Source organism: Ascaphus truei, chromosome 2, assembly GCF_040206685.1.
Source record: "Ascaphus truei isolate aAscTru1 chromosome 2, aAscTru1.hap1, whole genome shotgun sequence".
In the NCBI taxonomy this organism is placed as follows: domain Eukaryota; kingdom Metazoa; phylum Chordata; class Amphibia; order Anura; family Ascaphidae; genus Ascaphus; species Ascaphus truei.
The window spans coordinates 457,393,350-457,407,069 of NC_134484.1; the positions used below are offsets into that span (position 1 = coordinate 457,393,350).

The window sequence follows — 13,720 nt, forward strand, 5'->3', positions numbered from 1 at the left end:
GATTATTCGTGCTGCTGACCTAAGTCCGTAGTTCACGGTCTCAGGAGTGTGAATGTCACTGTTATCACTTGGAAACTCTACTTTGCAAGATCCCTGCAAATAAGTAATTACCTTGAATTATTCATCCAACTAATACACATTAGTATACATGAATATGCTCTGAGCAGCATGTAGATTTGTGGGAAGCCTTTTCCCTGAAAATGAGCATGATACAATATAAAGTAATGCTGTGCCTTGCTACTGTGTGGTGCCATTACTGCTTGCCGAGTGCAGAGCCCAAAACACAATTGGCTTCCCCTCATAATCTTAAATTTCTGACCCACAAGGCCACCCATAGTTCAATCTATGGCCCAGCTCCACAAAGCTCTGTTAAGTTAATATCTAGTTATGTGACTTAACGTCATGTCAAGACTAGCAGTGTATCTTCAAAGGACAATAACAAAGTTACGTCATGTTTTTACCTGTAAAGAGCATAGCCCTAACTGTAACAGATGATGTGTTAATGATATGCAAATAAGGTATTACCCAAACAGAATATATCCACTTAAGTCCGTTCATGTTAATGCAGGGACTTAAACGCTACATTAGATAGGTAATACCTAAACGTGGCGTTTCTCACAATCAGGCCATGAAATAAGGCTTTTACAGGGGTTGGATAAGTGTAATACCACAGTTAGGTATGATTTAACTATCATAGCCTTATTTCCCTCTCCTCTCTTTGTCAACTTGCTCTACACTCTACAGACCAATTTCAGGGTCTGGGTCAGAGTAATGCTAAGACATACTTAACGTTGGAGGTTAATGCAACAATATTTTTGCATACAATTAGATCCCTTTCCCCTGTCCCTATGGGAAACAGTGGCTATTACGGTACTGGTGCTACCTGTTAGGCGTACAGAAGGCCTGGGCCTCCGCTCATAGGGAGCCTGTGGTGACTGTGTGTTCTCTTTATCTCTATGGTACAGCGTCTCCACCTATGAGGATCCTGGGTAATAGGATAATTCCTCATAGGAACTCGTATACCTTAGAGCAGGGGTGCGCAAAGTCGCAAAGTGGGGGGCGCTAGATTGTCTGGGGGGGGCATGGCTGTTACAAAGCCCCCGCGCTTCCCCGAAGGCATTTAAAATAAATGCGGGGGATCGTGTGAGGCTTCTGTAATGTCTTAACTCACCTTGGTTCCAACGACACGTCTCCATGGCAACCGGCATTATATGACGCCGCAGGGTCATGTGGCATCACGTTGCCATGCCAACGTGATGTCACACGACCCACAACGTTATTTGACACCGGAGCCATGCAGGGGGGCGGGGGGGGGGCGCATCCTGTCTCTTCTGGCCGTGCAACCCCAAAATGGCCACCGCATTGCATATAACCAGTCTCAAGAGCCATGCCAACCATAACATGGCCGACGCAATGCAGCAGTTTCTCCTTACTATGGAACTGTTCTCTCCCCCAGAAAGTAAGATGGGGGGATCGCTGCTATACTCTCCCCTTGGTGAAGACCTCAACGACCACACATGAGAAAACCACATAACTTTATATAATAGCAATTGCAACAGCATAACATAACAAAAGAGATTGCACAACATTAAACAGTTCAGTGGTCATTATTGACGCAAGCTCGCACCGAGACAACTGCTGAGATTCATAATGGGGTGCCCCTATTATGAATCCATAATCCCCCCTAATGAGGTACCCAATGAGGTTCTTCATTGGGGGGTGTATCGGTCTCTGACTCCTATGGATTTCTTGAATGATTACTTCCGAATCTTCTTCCACATATTCTTGGTCGGAGAGGCTTCCAGTGGCTTGAGGCCCTGGTCCTCTCATAGAGAGTAATTGTCTAGCTGAAAAGTCTCTTTTTGGGGTGAAGATAGGACTTTTTGGGTCAAGAGGCCGACTGGTTGAAGCAACCAGGGATGACTCCTGATTGACTGGACTATTTCCTGATCCTTCCTCTGGGATGGGAGAATCTTCCTCCACTAAACCTGGGTTCTCTTCATCTGTTGAATCTTGACTTCCCCTGGGGTCATCCTGCACCAATTGTGGTGTCACGGCTGACTGCTCAATCTCATTATCAGCGCCCACTTGCGGAATGGGTAGCAAATGGTTCCGATGCCATACCCTTACCCTACCCTCCGAATCTTTGATACGGTAAACGCGAAGGCCAGGCATCTGTGACTCCACTTCAAACAGGGCATCTCTCCATCGGCCAGCCAACTTATGTGTCCTGGGTACTCCCAGATTCTGCAGGAGAACCTGCAGTTCCCAGGCTGAAGTTCCCGATAGCGCACTTTACAATCATAACGTCTTTTGTTGTTCCTATTCAGGTTGTCAGTGGCTTTTTCTACTAACTGATATGCCCTCTGAAGATTGTCTTTCAGTCGTTGCACATACTGATAATGGGTCATATTGGGTACCCCATCGGTGGACACCCTCAGGCGAATATCCACTGGTAACCTGGCTTCTCTGCCGAACATCAAAGTAAGGAGAAAACCCTGTTGACTTGTGCCTAGTGCAGTTGTAGGCGTGCACCAAGTGTTCCACATGTTTACTCCATCCTGTCTTCTCGGTGTCCCACAGGGTACCTAGCATGTCAAGTAAAGTCCGATTGACCGTTCCGGTAGGGCATCTCCTTCAGGATGATAAGGGGTCGTTCGAGACTTCTCACTGTTGAGTAGTTTCAGCAGTTCTTTGATGAGTTTTCTCTCGAAGTCACATCCTTGGTACGAGTGCATTCGGTTGGGTAGCCCGTAGTGGATGAAGAACTTCTCCCATAACACCTTAGCCACCGTGAGGGCCTTTTGGGAAGGCTTGGGCGTATCGGGTTTAGTGGTCAGTTATCAGGAGCACATTCTTGATACCCCTAAAATCTGGTTCAATACACAGAATGTCCATACATACGCGGTCCATAGGACCAGAGCTCTTTAAATGGTACATTGGGGCTGCCTGTGTGGGCAGTGTTTTATGCTGCATACACCGCAAGCATCTTCAGCAATGATGCGCCACCGATTCCCTCATCTTGGGCCAGAAGAACCGGTCTCGTAGTAGTCCAAAGGTCTTATCCACCCCCAAGTGCCCATGGTCATCATGCAGGGACCGTAGGACTGTATAATGCAGTTTCCTTGGCAGAACTAGCTGCCTTCTATCCGGGTGATTGTGATAGGGGACCACCCGATAGAGTAGACCATTGTCTATTTGAAACTTATGCCATTCTCACATGCAGATAGCAATCGTGTCGGCAGGGGCACGCTTCACTAACGAGGGATTCTGGGTTTGGATAGCTTGGCGTACGGCCGTAGCCACCGGGTCCCGCATCTGCACATGGATGAGTTCCTTTCACCTCATTATAATGTCTGGAATGATGGAAATAGCCACAGGAGGGCAGTATGCAGTGGGGAGTGCCCCTGATTGACATCCCAGTGAATCTGCCACTCAAGTTCAGAGAAGGTGATGTATCCCTCAAGTACGGCAGCTGTGGAGCACGTAGCTCGAATCCCGGGACCGGGAATATCTTCCTACTCTCCGTTGTCGGGGACTAGGCTCAGTCTGGGTCTTCTGGACAAAGCGTTGGCTCCCAAGATTAGAGGGTCCGGCTTGTACTTTAAGGTGAAGTTGTAGTTGGACAGCGTGGACAGCATCTGTGACCGGTGGCATACAATTTGGCGGATGTCAGCATGTAGGTAAGCGGATTGTTGTCCATCCTTACCTCGAATGGTACCAGGTAAACTTGTCGACCACAGTCCACTTCCAGGCTAGAAACTCCAGTTTATTGACCGGATAATTTTTCTCGCTCAAAGTTAGACTGCGACTTACGTAGGCGGCAGGCCGAAGTCCCGTAGGATAATTCTGATGCAGTACCTCTCCCAGTCCATCGAAGCTGGCATCTACGTGCAACACGTATGGTTGATCCGGATTGGCATAGGCCAACACAGGGGCTTCGGTTAGCCTTTTCTTCAGGGCCACAAAGGTCTCCACACAGGCAGAAGTCCATTTCTCGCTGAACAGGGTTCTTGGAGTCGTGACTTTCTGGCGAGGACCTTCAGGAGAGAGCTTCAATAAATTATTTAGAACTTTGGCAATGCAGGAGTACCCTTCCACAAATCTCCGATAGTATTCGCAGAATCCGAGAAAAGGACGGAGCTCCATCACATTGTCAGGCCGAGGCCAGTTCACCACTGCTTCTACCTTGGTAGTGTCTGTTTCCACTCCATCTGTGGAGATAATAATGACCCACATAGGTGACGGAGGTCCGGCAGAATTTGCACTTGTCTAGGGACAACTTCAGACTTCCTTCTGCAATCGGTCCAGGACCTTCAGGAGGCGCTCCTCATGTTCCTCCAACATCCAACCGAAGATGATAATGTCATCGAGGTAGACCAGACGCTCTCGTGGGTTCATGTCCTCGATGGTCCTGTCCATCAACCACTGGAATGTGGCAGGTGCCCCACAAATGCCTTGAGGCATCCAGGTGAACTGGTAAAATACTAACGGATAGACGAACACTGTCTTCTCTTGATTGTCTGGGCTCATAGGTATAGTAATAGTATCCCGAACGCAGATCCAGTACACTAAACCACTGACTGCCCAACAGGGCACTGAGGATCTCCTCGATTCGGGGCAGTGTATATTGGTTAGGGACCGGGCAACGGTTCAGGATGTGATAACCCATACATAGGCGCACAGAACCATTCTTCTTCTGCACCACCACGATGGGTGACACTTAGTGACTGCGGGACTCAGTCACGATGCCAGCGGTCTCCATCTCTTTCAGGATGTCCCTAACATCGTCCACATCTCTCGGGGCTATACGTCTGGAGCTTTCGTGGTAAGGGGTGGAATCACTCAGCCTAATGGTGTGTTGCACGCTCTTGCTACAACCCACATCCATTTCACTGGTGGAGAAGACTTTCTTGCGCTCAGCCAATTTGTCCCTAAGCCACTTCTTCCATTCGGGTGGTAAGGGTGATTCCTCAAAGTCAAAGGGTACTTCAGATGAGGCTTCCGTCCTCTTATCTGGTTATCTGCGGGCGTAGCTTCCAGGAAGAAGTACCAGTGTCTCTCATCATGATGTGCTGGAAGGTTTGGGGAGCACAGGTATCACCACATGAAAAATGAAGCAGATATACACTACATAGCGTAATATGCTTCAATTGGGTCTCTAATTCTAGGAATTCAATAGAATGGAGACTTATTAAATAAAAACCAATCAATGTGGCTCTGGATCATCAGACGTCACTTCCTGGATTAGGAGATGGTGATGGTCTGGGTGTGATGTTCCTCAATGTAGGAGAAAAAATACCATAGTGCAACACTGCATATACATTAAGCTTGTATTAAACGGATGATTGCACACTTACATAAACAGCATGGACATATAAAACTATAGCTGAGTGGCGTCTGGTATCCTCACCGCTCCGCCTGTTGATCGTGTCTCCTGGTCTGCTGTGCTCCCTGTGGTGAGTCGCGTCTCTTCTGGTGACGTATCTCATTACTTCTGGTGCACTCGATTTTGCAGCGAGGGACAGGCAGCGAGAGACAGGCAGCGATCCGGTATCGGTAGAGAGGGTATCCAGAGAGCCTAATGTACAGACTCTACGCGTTTCGCTTAAAACAGCTTCTTCAGGAGTCATATTCACTGCGTTTCATGAATGCATATATATATATATATATAGCCCTAACTGGACTCTGATTGTCTATAATAATCCAAGAACCAATCTTATAGATAAATCCTTATTAGCTAAACAGTCTAAATGGTTGACGGACTGACAATGAATGTAAATAATGAATGTAAATATAATAATCTAACAACTACAATTCTATAAATATCTTACATTGCAGTTAACTTTATTACATTCATATAAAAACTATGATAAGTAAAATACATAATACACAATAATGATATTAATAAATTATCCTGACATATGAATATTGCATATTCATATGTCAGGATAATTTATTAATATCATTATTATGTATTTTTATTTTACTTTTCATAATCTAACAACTACAATTCTATAAAATATCTTACCTTACAGTTAACTTAAATACATTAATATAAAAATGATGATAAGTAAAATACAATTTTTCCACTGCAATCAGGGATTCTAGGTAATGACATGCAAATGAGCACACACAGTGTGTCCCTCGTTACTTCTTATCCATTTTATCATTGACCCGCATAAGCTAATAATAACTTCATAAGAGTCATGTTTGGTGGCACTAGGCTTCTAGTCCTAAATCTAAAAAATGTGTATTGTGTGTAGAATTATAAAACAAATCTTTCAAATGTTAGGTAAGTTATTGCATGCCCTAGCTGCCTCATTTCAGTGCAACTTCTCTATCTGTTGCTAAATGTGACGGTACTTCTATTAAACCATAGTACGCAGAGCTCTAGTACACTCAGAAAAGCTGTGTATGAGTTAAACCGTGCAAGCGAGAGATAAGAGTTCCAATGTTCAACCAGGTGTGTGGGGAAGCTGCAGCGGAGTTATTATCCTCTCTGAATAACAAGCAGTCCAGTTCCTTACAGGCTAAGGTGAGCTGGCAACTCTCTCTCGGTGACAACTTCAATACAAGAACGCAAGTAAGTGTAATCTTCCAGGCAGCCATATATTCACGTAGTGCAAGTAATGGTTGTGTTCATGGTCCCATGTGGAAAACTAACATGCTGTAATATAGATCAGTGCGGTGTATATGTTTGTATTCACCACTCTCTAAAACATCTTTTGCATGGAAAGACAAAGAAGGGGGGGTCGCTGTGTTGGTTCTTTCTTCCATGTAGTAACAAAGGAGGGAGATCGAGAAGGGGGTATGGTACATTTTGTTGGACCAACAAGTAGTTGATATGTTACAAGCTTTCCAACCTCTTGGAAACCTATAACACAAAACCAATATTACCGCAGATGTTTGCTACCTTGTATGTATGTATGTATATCTTTATTTATATAGTGCTATTAATATACATAGCGCTTCACAGCAGTAATACACGTGACAATCATATAAATAACACATAATGGGAATAAGCGCTTTCAGACATAAAAGTAACATTTAGGAAGAGGAGTCCCTGCTCCGAAGAGCTTACAATATAATTGGTTAAGTAGGAGGAACGTACAGAGACAGTAGGAGGGAGTTCTGGTAAGTGCGTCTGCAGGGGGCCAAGCTTTATGTGAGAGGTGTAAAGTATCAGCCACAGAGCTACTCATATGCTTCGTTAATGAGGTGGGTTTTAAGATTGGCCTTAAAGGTGGATAGAGAGGGTGTTAGTCGGTTATTGAGGGGAAGGGAATTCCAGAGGTGTGGGGCAGTCATTGAAAGAGGCTAAACTTACATTTTCCCTAATAATGAAATGAGGAATTAGGAACTGCTGTTTTCACGGTAAATTTTTGCTGACTAATATGACTTCTCACTAATAAATCATTCTTCTGTTCTTTAAAAAAAAAATATATTCTTTTGTAAGAGAGAACTAACAATCTGGTAACAGTATGTGATGTAACCGATTTCTGGCAAAATAAATGCATTTTTGTATAACACTCTGATCTTACACACAATAATATGCATAACATTTTACTAGTACAGAACATTAATAATACATTATAATTGTGTGTCTTCTATAGCACTGACAGTGCTGTGCATTGAGAGACTTGCCCAAGGTCACAAAGAGCTGCCACTGACATTGGAGCTGGGTTCACCTGCACAAGTATAAACAGGGCACTACTCAAGTGTAAGGGATAGCAGCTTGGGTGCAGTGTAAAGTCCGCAGTATATAGGAAAACAAGCACTGTTTTCGTGAAAACAACCAAACTGTTTTATTTATTCCTGGCCCCCAACAAGCTGCTTTCTCCAGACAAAGGATCCCAGTGAGGATTGAATCATAGCCGTTTATAAAAGTGTTTTGTTTTTCTTCTTGATCCCTTGAGGACCTGCTTCTTTTTTTTGCCCCGTTCAATCTTGTAGGCACATTAATGGCAAGATTTACTATGCTCTGTTAAACCATCACGCACCTTCAGGTTCATTCAAGCGTGTGACCCAGAAGGCTTGCAATCCCTGCCCTGTGGTGCCCATGGCATGAAGATAAAGGGTCATATTAAATAAGCAATGCTATGCTATTAAACGCCATTAAAGCAGCAGTCCAAACTGCCCTTTTTTTTTCTTATTTTATTTTTTCCCTTTAATATGTGCATCAATACAATCTACACAATGATAAGTAATTAGCTAAATTGCTGATCGATTGTCGAAGATTCAGCTCGGGGGCTCACTAAATGTCTGTCAGTGCAGCAGAAGAAGACCAAAGATGCAAAGTTCTGCAGGGAAGGTCATGTGACCAGGCAGTCACTAGATACAATTAGTGCACTGCTAGAGAGAGGGCAGGGCTCAAAAATGAGTGTGCCAGAGCCTGTTTCAGAAGAGGAAGGGGATGTGTGTAAATAGTTGCTATAGAAACAAAAAACCTTGTTACATTATAATACATTAAAATGTCATTCACAGTGGTCTAGAAAAAACAACGCTACAAGTATTTTCTCATAGTACAGAACTGATTTATTTAAAAAAAAAAAAAACACGTACTGTAGGATATTGTATGTCTTTATTTATATAGCGACATAAATGTACATAGCGCTTCACAGTAGTAATACATATCATATAAATAACAAATAATATAAAAAACAGGTCATGGGAATAAGTGCTTCAGACATAAAAGTAACATTAAGGAAGAGGAGTCCCTGCTCCGAGGAGCTTACAGTCTTGCTTGGTCTGCAGCTTTAAGATAACTTATTGCCAGTTTACTTGAATGAGCTGATGAGGTGTATTACGGCATAGCACTGTTTAGTAAATATGGCTAAAGAGACAAGGAGCTGCCAGCAGACTTACTGTAACTTCCATGAATGTGTCTAATTCTCTTTCAATTCAATTAATATTCACAGTTGTAAAGCTTAGCTCAGAAGCCGTGAAACCGCTTCCCCATGTTCAGACCCGCTCACAGCTTGCCCAGGGCCCAGGACTGAAGTCTTCACTTGTGTCTTAGCTTTTTGAGTGGAAGGGGCTAGAAGGGTGGATTCTTGGGCAGGGGTGGCAGCCAACCACTTGAGCAGGCGGGGCTACCTGTTGAGTGAGAGGAGGGGCCCACGGGCCTCTTTGTTGAGCAGGAGAGGGGCCATTCTTCAGAACCTGCAAGGGTGAGCCCGGCAAAGAGAGGGCCATGACCAACCAGAAGTGGGACACCACTTTCGGGATCGTCCAACTAGCCTCCCCTCCACTGCCGGGACATAGAACCATTGTCCCGGCTCTTCCCTCCTGTCCAAATTTAAGTCCCACTTACTGGACTGGAGACGAGCTCTTCCGCAGTGCTGGAAAGCAGCTTCACCGCAGGTTCAATATATCTTCAATGACCCAAACAGAAGTGCTGGTTCGGCAGCATGATTCTTACTCTGTCAGGCCGGAATGATTATCGCGGGAGCCGGACCTTCCGGGCACCGTGACAGATTATTAAGGAAAGCTCCAAGTGGTCATGACCAGGTACTGCAATGCAGTTTAATAATATGCATGTAATAACAGGCAGCAAGTCTGATGGTCACAGTGAGCTGAAACATTTAGGGGATGTCCAGGTCATTAAAGGCGTGTTGTGCATTTAACCCTTTCTTTGCCAGAGAGACCTGCAATGCTCTGCAAATGGGTTAAGCACGTTCCCCTGCTATTTCTCCCTCCGCCGTTTCAGAACCCGGTATATATTTTTTTTTCTTCCAACTGACCCGGATTATCTGTCCTGGACCGACGCATGCAATGAATAGTATATCAATGTGTGTTGGGCCCCGCTCCCACAGATTTGCAGCACCTCCTCTTATTTTGTGGTAAAACAAACAGCAGAAATCCAGAAAAACTCGCAGGGGGTTATACGTATAATGGGATGTTATGCCCAAATATGTTGGCGCTTTTTGTTTTTGCCCCAGTTGTGCGCGCAGGGGACAGATACACAGTTTCCCCCCCCTAGTGTTTTAATGCTTTCATGTATCTCGATTTGGGATTTTCTTCGGCGTCTCGAGCTTCCCCAACACTGGGAAAGGGCTCACTATGCTCACACGATGGATGAGTTAATAATTAAAGTGAAATAGTGCCTATCGGTCACTACCGCACGGAAACACCTATTGTTTTGAATGGTGTTTGTGTGCAGATCTGCTCAGCTGGTGCTGTCGCACTGTAAGGGAGCAGCTCCATCTGTGAACCCCCTTTTTGTAACATGTACAGGAAGCAGGAGGTCTCCGGAGCTGATACGCGTTAATTTTAGCTTTGGGTACCCACTGCTCCATGAGATACTTACCGGAGAAGGTGCAGTCGGTACTTCATGGAGGTTTAAACACCCTGCATCACGCATGCCGATAGGAAGCCGCAACTGATGATGCGCCGGCTTCCTACTGGCCCGCTTGAGGCGGGAGATTTAAACCTCCATTTTGTTTCCCCTGGAGTGGACAGTGTCGGAGAAACATATTTGCTTATTAATAAGTTGCTTATTGAATGCTGACTCATTCACTAATCCACTAGGGGCATAGTAGAGATTGTCCAATGCAGGATAAGTAAAGGCTCATACAAGACCAAAGTAGGATTTGTAGCATTGAAGAACTTTATTTCTGTATTTCAAGCCCAGAGATACATGCAGGATGGAAACGGCTACACGTTCTCTCTCCCTCTCTCCAAGTCACTGACAAACATTACATTGTATACACTGTATTCAGACTGACCATTCAATGCAGACTAACCTCTCCTCTTAATCAGTAACAAGACTACACTTGACTTTCTGGAATTTTCTATTCTATACTGCTTTCCTTTATCAGCGTTTTCATGTGTTCATTTGTGTTTTCTTATATCTTTCCTTTCTATTCATCAACATTGTGTTAATTGGGTTTTTTGGCACCCACCCTAAATGTCATCCCATTGTTTTACATCATCAATCAGAAGGGGTGATTTCGTGTCAGTCCTTTGGTCAGCTGCGGTGCCATAAGTGAGATAACATGCACATACAGTACATATGTATGTAAATGTGTTTTCCCCACTCGGTGGGAGATTTGTCCATTACTACAGTGTATGGTGCATATACCTGCTGGTAACAGGAGGGCTGAATTGTCCGCCGATAGTTGTGGGGACACAGGAAGAGGCTTCTGGGGTTCATACCCCACATATTTACTTAGCAGTGCAGCGCCAGGAACTGAAGGTGATCTCCCATGGTAGAACCTATCCCCCATAAGGTCACGCACCAGGCAGGAGGTATATAACAACAGGAACGGTTTATTACTCTTCTGTACAGTATCAGGAACAAGGCAGGTTCTGCCCAATGCAGTCTCTCAGCTATTCACCCAAGGATGGTCCCTGGACCATCACTACAGGCCAAGGGCACCCGCATCCGTCCGAGATCTTCCTCACTCCCTAGCAGAGGTATGGTCCACACTCACTCTCCCCCGAAGGGAAGAGTACAACAGAAGGCCCCAATCTCAAGCTCCCAGATGTGTGACCTGCCTTCCTCAGAGGGGAAGGAACACTAATGAATTTAGGCGGTACCTGCCCTTAAGTACAGCCAGGAAGAGGGCACCAAGTCTGGCTCATGATTGGTCAAGCCCAGGCCTGAAGTCACCGACACCCGCTGTCACTCAAGTGCAGCTCCTCGGAGGGGGGAAACCCCATATCAACTACTGGCAACCTGATTGTACCTTGGTTTACTGCCAGCCCAAAGGCAGAATAGTAGCCACCAGGTGACCTGGCTACATGTGTATGTATGTATGTATGCATGCATGCATACATACACCACAACCTAATACATATTACACTGCATGCTGAACATTGTGTTAATTGGGGGTTTAGGTCAATGTGCTCCTTTGCACAGGCAGTACAACAGTACATGCAATACCTTCCCCGGTAAGTATCTCAGGAAGCAGGGATTCCGAGCTGAAATTAACACGGTTCTGTAGACCCCCTACATCCTATACAGGTTTAAAAAAGCAGGGTGCCACAAAAAAATTCGAGGGTGACCTGCTCCTATATTGATTTCTCTCCTCCCCTCCTCCCCTTCCCAGTTTTCTGGCTGCAAAACCAGGACAAAAAGTGAAACATAAAATAGGACCAGATTTATCAAAGTAAAAAATCCCCTTGAAAGCAACAGGTTGCTTTATTTTTTCAATCTGGTGCTATCTTCTTTCCCCAGGAGGCATTGATACATAACCCCCTCCCCGCCTCCCTGTGATTGCAGAAGCTGACACTTGCTGTTCTTTCTTCTGGTCCTTTGCATGACAAGCCCTCTGCAGTAAACGGAGTAAACATTCAGAAACTGTGTGTGTATATAGGGTTACTAGTTCAGCCAATAATTGGCAGGATCAAGAGGCTTGGAACTCGTAACTATTATGTTCAATGAATAATATAAATAAGACATCCTGGGAGGCACACAGAGGGGCTGTCGAGTCTGTGACAAGCTCCACGCCATTAAAGTAAGTGCAAGGAAAAGTCATTAAGTGAGTACTTCTGACCATCGGGCTTTACCCAGGGAACTAACTGCTGTAACATTCGGCTAGACCAAGGGTGGCCAACTCCAGTCCTCAAGGGACACCGACAGGTCAGGTTTTAACGATATCCCTGCTTCAGCAAATGTGGCTCAATTAGTGCCTGCTTCAGCATAGATGGCTCAATCTGTGGCTCAGTCTTATACACACACACACACACACACACACATGTCTATCTATCAGTGTGTGTGTGTGTGTGTACAGTATGTAGACTATATAGGTATAGACATATAGAGGTGTATGTGTGTTTGTAACGAGTGCTGACCACAAACAAGACGGGACCGCAAGGCTGAGGTGTGGATGTTGGTAACCACCGACCTACAACTAGGTATTGAAGGGGTTAACTCAACCCGCAAACCCCCCCCCCCGCCCGCAAGGCCTAAACATCCATCAAGGGCCAAATGCCACCTTCACCCACCCATGTTACCCTCAATAAATATGGCACTGGTAGTTAACCCCTTCATTGCCTTAGCAGTTAGCTGCTAAGGTAATGAAGTTGTATGTAAATGCATTTTTATTGCATGGGATTCATACCGGGGATCTCTGGTGATGATATTAATGTGTATCAGCTCTGGAGACTCCCGGCATCAATCTGACGCAGAAAAAATGCATTTTTTTCCCCTATGCCCTCTCTCGCCGCCTTATTGACAAGTTCTCACCACCTTAACGCCAACTTTTCCTGGCGGGAGGATTTTGAGAGGAAATCACCATTTTAGAGCCTCGATTAGCCCCGATAACCTACGCAAGGCCACTAGAATTACACGAATGTGAGAAACTGCCGATAAGTGGCTTATCACCGCTTACTGGTGATTTATTTTTTTTGGGGGGGGGGGAATGTGATAAAGGCTTTTATCAGCCACTTATCGAGGCTTACTGAGTAGCAGTAGACCTTTTTGGCGAAAATGCCCCGATAAGTGCCTTAATGAGGCTTATAGCATAGGCCCCAATATATCATTTTGCACAGTTAGTTGAATTGACCTTGTAATGCTGCAGTTTGGTTGTTTTGTTTGCAATTCAATTATGGCCAACTTCTTGTTACTTTTACCGTTCCATATTCACAGATTAAAATGCAGAAGTTGTCACATTTCTTCAGAATGGGTTTGAGCCAAGTATTTCTTAGCGGAGTGCTGCCTTTCTTGTAAATGGAATGACATTGTGTTTGATACACTCCCATTTCTTGGAAA

General features: G+C 44.9%; 1 protein-coding gene across 2 annotated transcripts in view; it reads left to right on the forward strand.

The window, feature by feature from the left end:
- The first annotated feature begins 6,437 nt into the window (after positions 1-6,437).
- The window catches only part of CYP8B1 (cytochrome P450 family 8 subfamily B member 1), a 30,221-nt gene continuing 22,938 nt past the window's right edge, over positions 6,438-13,720 (forward strand). Inside the window, exon 1 of one of the 2 annotated variants that reach the window (XM_075588005.1) lies at positions 6,438-6,586. The gene's annotated coding sequence lies outside the window, so the exon portion shown is untranslated. Of the gene's footprint in view, positions 6,587-12,250; positions 12,465-13,720 lie in introns of those variants that run through there. The other variant, XM_075588006.1, reaches the window with a different exon arrangement.